Source organism: Procambarus clarkii, chromosome 3, assembly GCF_040958095.1.
Source record: "Procambarus clarkii isolate CNS0578487 chromosome 3, FALCON_Pclarkii_2.0, whole genome shotgun sequence".
Taxonomy (NCBI): domain Eukaryota; kingdom Metazoa; phylum Arthropoda; class Malacostraca; order Decapoda; family Cambaridae; genus Procambarus; species Procambarus clarkii.
The window spans coordinates 9,824,953-9,841,290 of NC_091152.1; positions in this window are offsets into that span (position 1 = coordinate 9,824,953).

Here is a 16,338-nt window from a genome sequence, read left to right on the forward strand (position 1 = left end):
TAAACTGTTAGTAGATAGTGTTATGGGAATTGATTTGGAGGAAGGAGGTAATAAAAGTATGTGTTGAGCGTTAGTAACAAGACAACAAGACACCTGGTGTGGTTCTCAAGCTATATCTTGCTTTAGTTAGGCCCCATTTAGATTATGCAGTTCAGTTTTGGTCGCCATATTATAGAATGGATATAAATTCACTTGAACGTGTCCAGCGTAGGATGACTAAGTTAATTCCCCAAATTAGAAATCTTTCATATGAAGAAAGATTAACAAAGCTTAAGTTGCATTCACTGGAAAGGCGAAGAGTTAGGGGTGACATGATAGAGGTTTACAAGTGGATGAATGGACATAACCGGGGGGATATTAATAGGGTATTAAAAGTATCAACACAGGACAGAACACGAAACAATGGGTATAAATTGGATAAGTTTAGATTTAGGAAAGACTTGGGTAAATACTGGTTCAGTAACAGGGTTGTTGATTTGTGGAACCAATTGCCGCGTAACATTGTGGAGGTGGGGTCCCTCGATTGTTTCAAGCACGGGTTGGACAAGTATATGACTGGGATTGGGTGGTTATAGAATAGGAGCTGCCTCGTATGGGCCAATAGGCCTTCTGCAGTTACCTTTGTTCTTATGTTCTTATGTTCGTGGGAGAAAAGAATTGGCAAAATGATCAGGGAAAGAAAAGGGCCTCAAAATAACAATTCACTTAGGATATATTACACTAACAGTAGAAGTCTAAGAAATAAAATTAATGAATTAAATGCTCTTGTCTGCACAGAAAAAAATAGATATTATTGCACTTACCGAAACGTGTGTAACACTGTAAAAGTGTTTGGTTTAGGTTAATACATACATAGAGTACATGAGTCACAGACAAGGATCTGAGAGGCGCCAGTTGTCTGCCTGAGATCTCACACCTCTAACCGTTAATGACCCCAAGTGACCTGAGGTCAGATCATGATAATTTCACCTTGCTTCCGCTAAGCGTATAATTGGAGCCGGGTAGCCTTCAAACATGCCGACGTTTAAGGAGTGGCTTGGTAGTGCCGGAGGCTATCTATTTGTGGGCGGAGTTAGCTACTAGGTTCCCCAATAAATACTCGGAGAACTATCGAGCATGGAGCATTAACAGACAGAGCAGCAGACGAGCCAGGAGAGCAGAGAGAAGACAGCCCTATCAGGGAGGCTGTCGGCCGGCAGGGCGGGAGTCTCTGTCAACTACAAACCCCCCCCCCCCTCTCTATTCAACTTAGACTCAGTCCTCGGTGAGTGAACATTAAGGTGACTTGGTCGTGTTTACATATGTTGTGTGATGATCAGGGGCAGTCAAGTTGTAGGGTTCTCGAATTCTTGGATGATGACTCACTTTGCATATTAAACTGGAACATTTTAATTGAATTGCTAAATTATGATACTTCATGTGAAATATAATTATGAATTTATTATTTAAATTGTGTTTAACTTTGTGCCCTAGAGCTTTGAGTTGAGGTGAGAAAGCTTCTGTGGTTACGGGTTTCATGATATAAATGAGTACATGTTTGGAGTTGATACATGGTACAGAGGGAACATACTAATAATGAACTCATGATAACATCCTTTGAGAATTTTGTGATACAGGCAAGTTCCATTCCTTGTCTTGTATGTAATGATCATGAATGGATGGTGGCAGCATTTCGCCTTCTACTATCTACTCTTCTACTTCTATCTACTCTTCTACTTCTACCTATCTACACCTCTCCCTCCACCCATCTCTAAACTTTCACTTTCAGCTAATGACCCTCCTCGCTCCTCCCACCTCTCTGCCTCTCACCCCAAACCCTCACTAATTACTTCACTATTCATTTCTTTCCTCTCGTTTTTCTCTTATACGTTTGTGGCAATGATTCTGTATTCTAGAGTTCTCTCTAGAGTTTCGGGTAGCTGATCCAGTTACGGCGCCTTGTAGTCTTAGCACCTAGGTATTCGAATACCTAGGTTACAAGGTGTTGAACGAGAGAGGCTGCCTTAGGAACTCTGGGAGTGCTCTAGAATAGTTAGCTAACTGGGGACGGGATAACGGACTAGAGAGAGCTGTTTCCCCCGGTCTCGTTAGTTAACTGGGGGGTGGAATAATGGACAAGATAGAGCCATTTCCCCCACCCCCCGTTACAATGGTGGCAGCGGTGTTGAACAATGTTGTAGGTAGTTGGAGTTCTTTTAACATTGTTCAGTCCCACGTGTCTTTTGCCGCTCAGGCGCTATCAGGGAGATCTTGACAGGTGTTTTACTTTCGCGATTTAGCGAGTTTCTTTTTCAGGTTAGGAGATAGTGATTCTCTGGTGTTGTGTTTAGTGATTTTGTGAGTTTTGTGTAGTTCAGGGAATGTTCACCAGAACTTGCGTGTGTAGTGATTTATGTTAGTAATAAGATTTGGCGATTTGGGAACTTAGCGGTGTTGGTAGTGCAGGTCAGCTGAGGGTGACAGGTGACCTCGCATGTCCCACGGGGACACCCAGCCACCGCTGGTCTCCAGGTCAGTGGGGAGTGGCAGGTGTAGTTCTTAAGTAGTTTAAGTGTGGTTCTGCTCAGATTATTGCGATCGACTGTTTTACTCCATTTGAACGCAATAACCCGAGGTGTACTGGTCTTGTACAGCATGCTAGGGGGAGGCTTAGTATGTCAGTAGACTTCACGTTGGGGACGCTCGACGTTAGATAGTCTGGTCACAGGGGTGGCAACAGTTTGGGGTTGTTGACCGGCGGAGAAGCTAGGGAGACACTCTGGGTCACGTAGGTGGCTGTAGGTTAAGGGTGGGAGTAATGGTTAATTATGTACTTAAGATTAGGAACGGTACAGTTAAGTTTAGGCTAGTGTTTTGTCTATTAGTGTTGATTTTTTTTGTGACAAGTTAAAGGTAGTGATGACCTTATTCTCTCTTCTCTAACTTTCCTCTGTTACTGTCTTATGTTCCACCAAGTCAATATCATTCAGTGTTAATTGGATTATTTTAAAAATTTAAGTGTAGTTGTTGCCAGGAGGAGAGCGGTATGACTGGACTGTGTAACCCTATACAAACTACAGGGTCACATAACATATCTTGGGAGCACGATATTGTCGCCTTTCTGTTCACCCACAGGTGGGAGCCAGAAGAGTGGAGAGACGCACATACAAAAGAGGGAGACGGCTGCTGTGTACCACACTCACGGGCGTTAATCACCACCACCACGACCAGCCCACTACCTGGAGGTCACGGCTCCACCACCATCACCACCCCAGGGGACCCCAAGATGCAGCCCTCTCGGTCAGTCAACATTGGTCTACCCTGTGGACCCCAGGACGGACGGACCCCAGTGGACCCCAAGACGGACGGACCCCAGTGGACCCCAGGTCGTTCTGCAGACGAACCCAGACGACCCAGTAAAGATGGAAGAGGAACAACGACTCCAGTCTGTCCCACCAACATCGGTCTACCCAGGACGGACCCCAATGGACCCCAGGTCGCTTGTCAAAGACCCATGGGAGGAGGAAGAGAGAAGAAAGAAGAGAGAAGAAAGAAGAGAGAAGAAAGAAGAGAGAAGAAGGAAGAGAGAAGAAAGAAGAGAGAAGAAAGAAGATAAGACAAGCTGAGTGAGACACGATGCCTCGTGTCCCTTGCTGGTATCAGCATCATTGCATGGAGCGTAATTGCAAGACAGGATCGTTTGCCTTAACTGGCCGCCCCTCCTACAAGCATGTTGCTCTGTTGAGTGATTCTTCCTGTGTCATGCGGACTTGATGTGGCTGTCAGAAGTAGCTCTCTGAAGGAGGCGTGCTGGAGCAACAGGGAGGAAGAAGAGTAGGATGGGATTTCTACTGTTGGCAACTATATGAAGGTCTCGAAACTTGTAGTCCCTATAGCTGTGAAGAACCCCAATATACGTCTCTCATGGTGACTGACGTAGGGCCAATTACAGATCAGCTGGGACAACCGAATTCCACGGTTCTGTGCGCAGTTCAAGTAGTAACGGCTTTCGGGTTGACCAAGTGTTGTTGTGCGTTAACGACGGAGAAGCGACGGAGGCAGTTGTGTTGAAGAAATGTGGTACAGGATTATCTACAAGACCAAGCAGTGACGTCGCCCAGCCAGAGACAATGGACGTCTGTCTATATATTTCATTTTTTAGAGTAGGATGATGTATATTTGTTTAGCTAGGATGTATTCTTTTCGTTAATAAAGTTGTCGCACACAGCTAGCTTGCTTTAGCAGTGTTGCAAAAACTTTATTTTCGGGGAGAAGGGGAGATGTAACACTGTAAAAGTGTTTGGTTTAGGTTAATACATACATAGAGTACATGAGTCACAGACAAGGATCTGAGAGGCGCCAGTTGTCTGCCTGAGATCTCACACCTCTAACCGTTAATGACCCCAAGTGACCTGAGGTCAGATCATGATAATTTCACCTTGCTTCCGCTAAGCGTATAATTGGAGCCGGGTAGCCTTCAAACATGCCGACGTTTAAGGAGTGGCTTGGTAGTGCCGGAGGCTATCTATTTGTGGGCGGAGTTAGCTACTAGGTTCCCCAATAAATACTCGGAGAACTATCGAGCATGGAGCATTAACAGACAGAGCAGCAGACGAGCCAGGAGAGCAGAGAGAAGACAGCCCTATCAGGGAGGCTGTCGGCCGGCAGGGCGGGAGTCTCTGTCAACTACAAACCCCCCCCCCCTCTCTATTCAACTTAGACTCAGTCCTCGGTGAGTGAACATTAAGGTGACTTGGTCGTGTTTACATATGTTGTGTGATGATCAGGGGCAGTCAAGTTGTAGGGTTCTCGAATTCTTGGATGATGACTCACTTTGCATATTAAACTGGAACATTTTAATTGAATTGCTAAATTATGATACTTCATGTGAAATATAATTATGAATTTATTATTTAAATTGTGTTTAACTTTGTGCCCTAGAGCTTTGAGTTGAGGTGAGAAAGCTTCTGTGGTTACGGGTTTCATGATATAAATGAGTACATGTTTGGAGTTGATACATGGTACAGAGGGAACATACTAATAATGAACTCATGATAACATCCTTTGAGAATTTTGTGATACAGGCAAGTTCCATTCCTTGTCTTGTATGTAATGATCATGAATGGATGGTGGCAGCATTTCGCCTTCTACTATCTACTCTTCTACTTCTATCTACTCTTCTACTTCTACCTATCTACACCTCTCCCTCCACCCATCTCTAAACTTTCACTTTCAGCTAATGACCCTCCTCGCTCCTCCCACCTCTCTGCCTCTCACCCCAAACCCTCACTAATTACTTCACTATTCATTTCTTTCCTCTCGTTTTTCTCTTATACGTTTGTGGCAATGATTCTGTATTCTAGAGTTCTCTCTAGAGTTTCGGGTAGCTGATCCAGTTACGGCGCCTTGTAGTCTTAGCACCTAGGTATTCGAATACCTAGGTTACAAGGTGTTGAACGAGAGAGGCTGCCTTAGGAACTCTGGGAGTGCTCTAGAATAGTTAGCTAACTGGGGACGGGATAACGGACTAGAGAGAGCTGTTTCCCCCGGTCTCGTTAGTTAACTGGGGGGTGGAATAATGGACAAGATAGAGCCATTTCCCCCACCCCCCGTTACACGTGGATGAATGTAGAAAATAGAGAACTATTAGCTGAATATCAGATAAATGGATTTAAACTATTTCACACAGATAGATATATTAGACGAGAAGGGGGAGTAGCCATATATGTTAGGGACAATTTGAAATGTAGTCTCAAAGAGGGAATCAAAACTGAGCCACACACAGAAACTATTTGGATAGAATTAAACGAAAAAGCAAATAATATTATAATAGGAGTTATATATAGGCCACCAAATTTAGACAGATTGGAAGCAAAGCATCTATGGGATGAAATATCTAGAGCATCTAGATCTAACAGTATTTATGTCATGGGTGACTTTAATTTTAGTGGAATAAACTGGGTGAACAAATCAGGGAATAGTGAAGCAGAAGATTTTCTAGAATTAATAGACGATTGCTTTCTTACGCAACACATTAAGGAACCAACGCGGGAAAATAATATTTTAGATTTAGTGTTAACTAACAGGGAAACACAAATTAATGACATCGAAATAGGGAGTGACCTAGGGAACAGCGATCACAAAATAATCAGATTTAGCATAGAATGGAATAGACCTGTAAGAGAAAATTCTGTTAAAGTGCCAGATTTACGAAAAGCTGATTTTAAGAGCCATAGAAATTTTTTGGGTCAAATAGATTGGAAAGTCTTGGGTATGGGGTGTGGGCCGGTCTTAGAGCGAGACATGAACCCAGCGATAGGTGACGTAAAAGAGGATTTCGATGTGGATTTAATATACAACTTATTTAAGAATATTCTAAACAAAGCACATGAACGTAGTATACCATACAAATTGAATAGATCGAATACTAATGACCCAAAGTGGATAACAAATAATTTAAAGAACCTTCTAGGTAAAAAGAGAGCTTGGTACAAAAGGATTAAGAATGGGGAAGTCTGTTTAGAACAGTAATTCATACAACTGGTTAGAAATGTTAATAAAGAGATTAGGAAAGCAAAAAGAAACTATGAAGTTCGCATAGCAGAGCAAGCAAAGTCAAATCCTAAAGGTTATTTTCAGTTATATCGAACTAAGACTAGGGAAAGGATAGGTCCATTAAAATCTGAGACAGGTCAAATAACGGATAATGACAAGGAGATGAGTTGTATTTTTAACAAATATTTTATATCTGTATTTTCTAAAGAAGAACTTAACAATATGCCTTCAGCCGAACAAGTCTATGTGGGTGGGGATGGGCTGGATGAAGTGTTTGCCAGGGTGCTTAAAGAATGCAAAGAGGAGCTTTCCGAGCCACTGTCTACCATATTTAATAAATCAATAGTCAGGCAGAGTGCCAGAGTCATGGAAGGTAGCTAATGTGGTACCAATTTTTAAGAAAGGAGGTAGATCACTTACGTCAAACTATCGGCCAATTAGCCTAACGTCTATTGTGGGAAAGTTACTTGAATCAATAACTGCAAATACAAATCGTCTCCATCTTGAAAAACATAAATTAATAAATGAGTCGCAACAAGGTTTAATAAATGGCCGTTCAAGTTTAACAAATTTGCTAACTTTTTATTCCAGCATAGTTGAGGCAGTTGATAGTGGTAAGGATTGTGATGTTGTGTACCTTGACTTTAGCAAAGCTTTTGATACAGTGCCACATGAAAGACTAATTACAAAATTAGAAGCTCATGGTATTGGGGGTGCTATATTAACTTGGATTAGGGCATGGCTATTCCAAAGGAAACAGAGTTGGTATAAATGGGGTTAAGTCAGAGTGGGATAATGTTGTTAGTGGAGTACCTCAGGGCTCTGTTCTGGGACCTCTGTTGTTTATAATATATATATAGAGGCACCCTTCTTGAGCCCGGATGGGAACATGTATAAGCAAGTAGATTGGGTCGCCATGGGTTCTCCCCTAGGTGTCCTGTTTGCAAACTTCTATATGGGTACCATCGAGCAAAAAGTCTTAGTCGACATGAACTTAAAACCGGCCATATACTGCAGGTATGTTGACGACAATTTTACACAGGTACCTGATGTCAGACATCTGCAGGAGCTGAAGGAGGCATTTGAGCAGAGTTCCGTGCTGCGTTTCACTTACGAGATGGAAAAGGATGGGAAGCTGCCCTTTCTAGATGTAACAGTCATGGAAAAGGGCGGAGGTTTCCACACTGCAGTCTACACTAAGGAAACGAACATAGGAATGTGCCTAAATGCCAACAGTGACTACCCAGACAGGTACAAGAGGAGTGTTGTTAACGCATATGTCGACCGTGCTCTAAGCCACAGCTCAGAATGGAAGCAAGTCGACGAAGAACTCTGTAGGGTAAGGCAGGTCCTAGTCAACAACGGCTTCTCCAATGGTTTCGTCGAAGACATCATAAGAAGGAAAGTGAAACGCCATGCAACCTCTGAAGAGACAACTAACACAACACCTATACCCCCTATTAGACTATTTTACAGGAACTTGTTTTCTACAGCTCATAAAACAGAGGAAAGGGTCCTGAAAGATATTGGTAATAGAAACGTTATCCCTACAGACAAAAATCAGAGGATACAACTGACGATTTACTATAAAACCAGAAAAACGGCCAGCCTACTCATGAGAAACTCTCAAGACACAAAGCAGAACGCTTTAAAAGAGACCAACGTCGTCTCGTTGGTCTTACAGTCCCCAAATGCCCACTTGGGGACTGTAAGCTCCAAAAAACCCAGTATATAGGCAAGACAACAACATCTCTTTCTAGGCGTTTAACGATGCATAAACAACAGGGCTCCATCAAGGAACATATAATCTCTTCCCACAACCAAACCATCGCCAGAGAAATCCTAGTAAACAACACAGAAAACATCGATAGATACAGCGATAGCAGGCGGCTTGACGTTTGCGAGGCACTACACATTAAGAAGTCAACACCAGCAATCAACAGCCAATTAATGCACAACTATATTCTACCCACCTCAAGACTCCGCTCCAATATAGAAGCATCAAGAAATATGGACCAATAGGCTTTCTACAATCACTTCCATTTCAATACCCATTGTTTCGTGTTCTGTCTTGTGTTGATGAAATTAATACCCTATTAATGCCACCTCTTGTTCTGTCTTGTGTTGATGAAATTAATACCCTATTAATGCCACCTCCATATATATATATATATATATATATATATATATATATATATATATATATATATATATATATATATATATATATATATATATATATATATACATATATATATATATATATATATATATATATATATATATATATATATATATATATATATATATATATATATATATATATATATATATATATATATAATATTTTACTTGTATATACATGAGTTCTTACATTCTTGTACAACCACTAGTATGCAGAGCGTTTTGGATAGATGCTATACCTCAGCACGTGTGCTCACACATGTGCTGACACACATGTGCAGAAATATATAAGGTTATTAGGTGTGGCAATGTCTGTATAATATTTAACTTTAGTAGAAAAATTAGCATCTATATAAAAGGTACTGCAGAGGCAGAACAATTTGTTGAAGTTTGGGAAAATTAAAGAAATTGCCGAATGCCAGTTGGTTCATAGAGGTTATCTTGAAATGATCTCGGGGCTTAGCGTTCCTGCGCCCCGGTCCGTGACCAGGAACTGGGGCGCAGGAAAAATACCAGGACTTCTTTTTGTTACACCCCCTGTTACGGCCCTCTCGGGTCGCAACTGGGTTCTTACTCTGATGTTGTTAGAGGAAGGGTATCCGGCCCCAAGCCAGTAGTGGCTTTCAAGGGATGTGATCCGTAACGCAAGTAAACCAAAAGGGGAAGGGAAAGAAAGGCAAAAACTTAATATTATAATTAGCACCTTCACCAATAAATATATATAAGAAGATTACTCGGGGGAGGGTATAAACACTACACAGGGGTATTATCTACACTGTCGTCTTCTTCTGAAGACTCTGGATCTTCTCGATGCCAAGTTCTCGGTGCTCTCGTGGCCTCACGACGAATCCTTCGAAAAGCTGAGTCTACCCCGGCCACAGGCCAGCCAAAACACAGTTCCACTGGGGGCACCGCCGTGGAGTCCGTCAACCACAAGTCCAGCAGACAGCTGGCAGGTTCCGCATCAGCAAAGCTGGTCAGGCCACTCCGCGAGCGATACTAGGGTAGCGCCCTAGTCAGGAGCCTCGGGTGATACCACAGATCACTCTCCTGTCCACAATACCCCAGTGGTTAATCGTCTCCACCAGTCAGTCCCAGGTATGACAATCCTCAACTGCCGCTTCACAGGCAGGGTAACACCACAGTGTTCATCCGGGAGGCGACTCACAGCTGCTGCAGCAAAACACTTGGTGTTGAGACGGCTGCCTTGGGTTGACTGACTCAACTTCCCTTACAGCAGTCCCAGGTCGACTCTGTAAGCAGACACGTCATCAATAACAGGGATACACTAAAGCACCTCACTTACAGGCTCAGACCCAAACGCCCACCTATCCACTCCATAGATGGCGTTGTCGTCTGAGCACCACCTCACCAGAGGTCAGCAGCGGCTGTGTTGTGAGCTGAACAGGACTGGAAACTGGCCCTCGTGGCCAGTACACCTCGTCCTCACCAGGTGTCGTCGTCCATTTGGAGGGGGTTTCGGGAGCTGACCCACAGATGGCGTGGTCGTCACTGCTCCAGGCCCGGACGCTGGATTCGGGTTCGTTACACCCCCCTCCCAGGAAGCAGCCCGTAGAAGCTGTCTAACTCCCAGGTACCAATTCTCCCAATACCAATACTCTCTCTCTCTCTCTCTCTCTCTCTCTCTCTCTCTCTCTCTCTCTCTCTCTCTCTCTCTCTCTCTCTCTCTCTCTCTCTCTCTCTCTCTCTCTCTCTCTCTCTCTCTCTCTCTCTCTCTCTCTCTCTCTCTCTCTCTCTCTCTCTCTCTCTCTAACTCTCTCTCTCTCTCTCTCAATTATTTACACTTAGACAATTTTTAGGGGGCGATTGGTTACAAATCTTCACACGGAAATATGTCTTTATGAGACCAGGAAGCATGGCAAGATGTGCTAAATAGCCTCATTGAAAAATATAGGTGAAATAGGTATTCTAAGGTGCAACTGTATCATTATTTATGGATTAAATCATTTCAACGCTCCCTTTGAACATAAGCGGCAAAACTAAATGACCTTTTATGTGGCCCAGAAGAGTGCTTGAAACACCTTTCATTGATATCCCGGTTGATCTGATATCACACCAAGGGATATCAGATCAACCGGGCTGTGATTCATAAGTCAGGGTTGCGACTGATGACAGCTTGGTCAACCAGACCATCTTCTATGAGGTCCGGTCAGAGGCAGTACCATGGGGATATTGATTCCCAGAGCCATCAACGTGAATGATGCACAAGTTCGGTTTAAAGTTAGTGTGTGATCCAGTTTTGTTATGTCCTGTAGAATTCCGTTAGTACATATTGTGAAGTTTTTTTTTTCTTGTGTAACTCAGTCTATATTTTGTACATTGCATCCAGAGTAGCTACAAGTACTGTCATTTTGGGTATTCTAGTCCTTGTCTATTTTAGTTTGTTCGCAGGGTCTTAAGGACCTTGGAAACATACAAAAATGGAGCGCTAAGCGCTCCATTTTTCTAGGTCCCTGACTAATATTATAATACTCGCCAGATTATCACCTGTTTCCTTCTAACTTTAGCGAAATGGTTTGTATGTATACTCTTACTGTACATATCTTGATATAGCTTAAGGTTTGCCACCATGAAATTGGATTTTAAGTACAGTATTCGTGTACATTACCAAAGGTAAGAGAACTTGTCTGGACGTTATCACAACCCACCTGAGATGTACCTCTGGACGTTATCACAACCCCCCTGAGATGTACCTCTGGACGTTATCACAACCCCCCTGAGTTGTACCTCTGGACGTTATCACAACCTACCTGAGATGTACCTTTGGACATTATCACAACCTACCTGAGATGTACTTCGTTAGTATTTGAACGTGAGATTTTTCCACAGAAATTTCGTATACAAGGGTGACAACGCTCAATACAAAGAGCAAGAGGACCCACTTCCCGGAGAACCATCTCTGGAGATATTGACTCATCCTGTGGACAAATATTTCCAATTAGCATTGTCCATTGGTCACTAAACTCAGTAACACTGAGTTTATGAAAAATATTCATTGTATTGCAACATGTTATACATTTCCTTGCCTTATAGTATATAACGGAAAACGTAGCACATATACTTACAACGTTATGATTATATAATACCATACTACTACACCCTTGTATACTACACCCTGACACTTACAGCAACACTATGGCCAAATGTTCGAGACCCATTTGCTTCGACTACTAATGAGGAGATACATGACAGTTTGTGCAGGCGAGTCCAATCTCTTACAACTGCATTTGATAGAGACGCATATTTTACTATTGTGTGAAAAAAATCGGTACAATAAAAAAAAAGTATTATATGTACAGAACACCTTTACGTTTTGTATGTCGAGTACAGTCAACCAAACCTCAGCAACTTCACCTAACCAACAGAGGTCGGTTATTACTCAGTACTGCCTAACTTAAAGTCCAATTCGATCAACATTAAATAATTACTTATGTATAATTCAATCATATCAATATCATGATAAATCTAATAATTCCATTGGAGGTATAGTGGTGGTCAAAAGTATCTTTCAAGGGAATGGGAGAGGATGGGGAAAATGTTGCAACACTGCTTTTTGAAGTGTCAAGTTGTTTCAAGAATTACCACATTTTGTTTTTACATTATCGACAAAGATTGTATTCATTCACGTTAGGCTTATATAGGGGCTTAAAATGAGTGATATACTTATAGAAGCTGCATATTTGTCATTTATTATTTATCAAATTCCCATTTCGTTTCTTTAATTTGTTTTCTAAACAAAATCAAGTAATTACCTTAGTAGTCACCTAGTTGGTCTTGCGGGGATTGAGCTCTAGCTTTTTCGGCCCGCCTCTCAACTGTCAATCAATCAACGGATTTTTTCCACGCACTCACACACATATACACATACACGTAAGTTAATGAAACTAGGCGATGGAAACAGGAAGCCAGACACAGGATACCGAATGGGAGATGAAGCCCTTCATGAAACAGACAGAGAGAAAGATCTAGGAGATGAAATCACACCAAACCTACCTCCTAAAGCCCACATAAAAAGAATAACATCTGCGACGTATGCAAGGCTATGACGATAGATACACATATATCCCCCTTCCGAAATACAAGAAGGGGGATAGACAGGAGTTACAGAACTACAGGCCAGTGTCCCTAACTTGCATACCGTGCAAGTTGATGCAGAAGATTGTGCGAAAAGCTAGTGGAACATCTGGAGCGTAGGAAAGTTTTGACACAACATCAACATGGGTTCATGGATCGCACGTCATGCCTCACAGAATTAATGGAATTCTACGATCAGGCGACAAGAATCAAGCAAGAAAGTAAGGGGTGGGCAGACTGCATATTCTTGGATTGCCAGAAAGCCTTTAGCACAGTACCACACAAGTGACTAGTGCAAAAGCTGGAGATACAGGCTGGAGTGAAAGGGAAGGTTCTCCATTGGATAAGGGCGTAACTGAAGACAGCGAGACACTGTGAGGGTTGGGGCCTCAGATTGGCAAGACGTCACCAGTGGAGTCCCACAGGGTTCAGTCCTTGGACCTATACTGTTTCTGATATATGTAAATAATCTCCCAGAGGGTTTAGAATCATTCCTCTCATTGTTTGCTGATGATGCAAAAATGATGAGAAGGTTTAAGACCGAGGAAGATAGTATGAGGCTCCAAGATGACCTAGACAAACTGAATGAATGGTCCAACAAATGGCTACTAAAGTTCAACCCGAGTAAATGTAAGGTAATGAAACTAGATAGTGGTAATAGGAGGAAAGAAACAGGATACAAAATGGGAGATGAAGTCCTACAAGAAACGGAGAGAAAGATCTAGGAGTTGATATCACACCAAACCTGCTCCTGAAGCGTACATAAAAAGGGCTGTGGCGTATGCAAGGCTTGCTAACATCAGAAATGCCTTCAGGAACCTGTGCAAGGAATCATTCAGAACCTGGAATACCACATATGAAAGACCAATCCTGGAGTATGCCGCCCCAGCATGGAGCCTGTACCTTGTCAAGCACAAGACGAAGCTTGAAAAAGTTCAGAAGTCTGCCACTAGGCTAGTCTCAGAAGTAGGAGGCATGAGATACGAGGAAAGACTGCGTGAAATGCACCTCACGACACTGGAAGACAGAAGAGTGAGGGGAGGGGAGACATAATCACTACCTTTAAAAATCTCACAGGAATGGACAGGGTAGATAAAGATAAACGGTTCAACACGGGTGGTATGCGAACAAGGGGACACAGGTGGAAACTGAGTACTCAAATGAGCCACAGGGACATTAGAAAGAACTTTTTCAGCGTCAGAGTAGTTAACAGGTAGAATGCATTTTGAAGTGATGTGGTGGAGGCTGACTCCATACACAGTTTCACGTGTAGATATGATAGAGCCCGGTAGGCTCAGGAATCTGTACACCTGTTGATTGACAGTTGAGAGGTGGGACCAAAGAGCCTGAGTTTATGAGAAGGATGAAAACTGAAGAGGACTGTGTGAGACTTCAAAAAGACCTAGGCAAGCTGAAGGAATGGTCGAACAAATGGTTGTTAGAGTTTAACCCAACCAAATGTAATGTAATGAAGATAGGTGTAGGGAGCAGGAGGCCAGATACAAGGTATCATCTGGGAGAGGAAATTCTTCAGGAGTCAGAGAAAGAAAAAGACTTGGGGGTTGATATCACGCCAGACCTGTCTTCTGCAGCACATATCAAGAGGATAACATCCGGATGTTTACCGGTTGATTGACGGTTGAGAGGCGGGACCAAAGAGCCAGAGCTCAACCCCCGCAATCACAACTAGGTGAGTACAACTAGGTGAGTACATCAGTAGCATATGCCAGGCAGGCCAACATACGAACGGCATTCAGAAACTTGTGTAAAGAATCATTCAGAATTTTGTATACCACATATGTCAGGCCAATCCTGGAGTATGCAGCCCCAGCATGGAGTCCATATCCAGTCAAGGATAAGACTAAACTGGAAAATGTTCAAAGGTTTGCCTCCAGACTAGTACCCGAGCTGAGAGGTATGAGCTACGAGGAGAGACTACGGGAATTAAACCTCACTTCGCTGGAAGACAGAAGAGTTAGGGGGACATGATCACCACATTCAAGATTCTGAAGGGAATTGATAGGGTAGATAAAGACAGTCTATTTAACACAAGGGGCACACGCATAAGGGGACACAGGTGGAAACTGAGTGCTCAAATGAGCCACAGAGATATTAGAAAGAACCTTTTTAGTGTCAGAGTGGTTGACAAATGGAATGCATTAGGAAGTGATGTGGTGGAGGCTGACTTCATACACAGTTTCAAGTGTAGATATGATAGAGCTCAATAGGCTCAGGAATCTGTACACCTGTTGATTGACGGTTGAGGCGGGACCAAAGAGCCAGAGCTCAACCCCCGCAAACACAACTAGGTGAGTAACTAGGTGAGTACACACACACACACACACACACACACACACACACACACACATACACACACACACACACACACACACACACACACACACACACACACACACACACACACACACACACACACACACACAGAGGGTAGATAAAGACAGTCTATTTAACACAAGGGGAACACGCACAAGGGGACACAGATGGAAACTGAGTGCCCAAATGAGCCACAGAGATATTAGAAAGAACTTTTTTAGTGTCAGAGTGGTTGACAAATGGAATGCATTAGGAAGTGATGTGGTGGAGGCTGACTCCATACACAGTTTCATATGTAGATATGACAGAGCCCGATAGGCTCAGGAAACTGTACACCTGTTGATTGACGGTTGAGAGGCGGGACCAAAGAGCCAGAGCTCAACCCCCGCAAACACAACTAGGTGAGAACTAGGTGAGTACACACACACACACACACACACACACACACACACACACACACACACACACACACACACACACACACACACACACACACACACACACACACACACACACACACACACACACACACACACACACACACACACACACACACACACACACACACACACACACAGGAATCAGGAATCAGGAATCTGTACACCAGTTGATTGACGGTTGAGAGGCGGGACCAAAGAGCCAGAGCTCAACCCCCGCAAGCACAATTAGGTGAGTACAATTAGGTGAGTACACACACACACACACACACACACACACACACACACACACACACACACACACACACACACACACACACACACACACACACACACACACACACACACGGCAGGATTGATTGGGAGAACAAGGAACCGCATGGAGGCGAGGATACGTGGAGAGCCAAACTACTGGAGGTAGCGACTAGAAACTTCTTAACCCAGCATGTCAGTGAACCCACAAGGATGAGAGGAAACGACGAACCAGCGAGACTCGACCTGGTTTTCACCCTGAACGACTCTGACATAAGAGAAATCAGTTTTGAGGACCCAGTAGGAATGAGCGACCACAGTGTATTGGTGTTTGAGTACCTGATTGAAGAAGGGTTATTGAACTCGAGAAGGGATACCGAAACCAAAAGGTTAGCATACCGAAAGGGAAACTATGAGGAGATAAGAAAATGCCTAGCAGATATAGCATGGGAAACAGAGCTCAGGGAAAAGACGGCCCAAGATATGATGGAATACATCACGC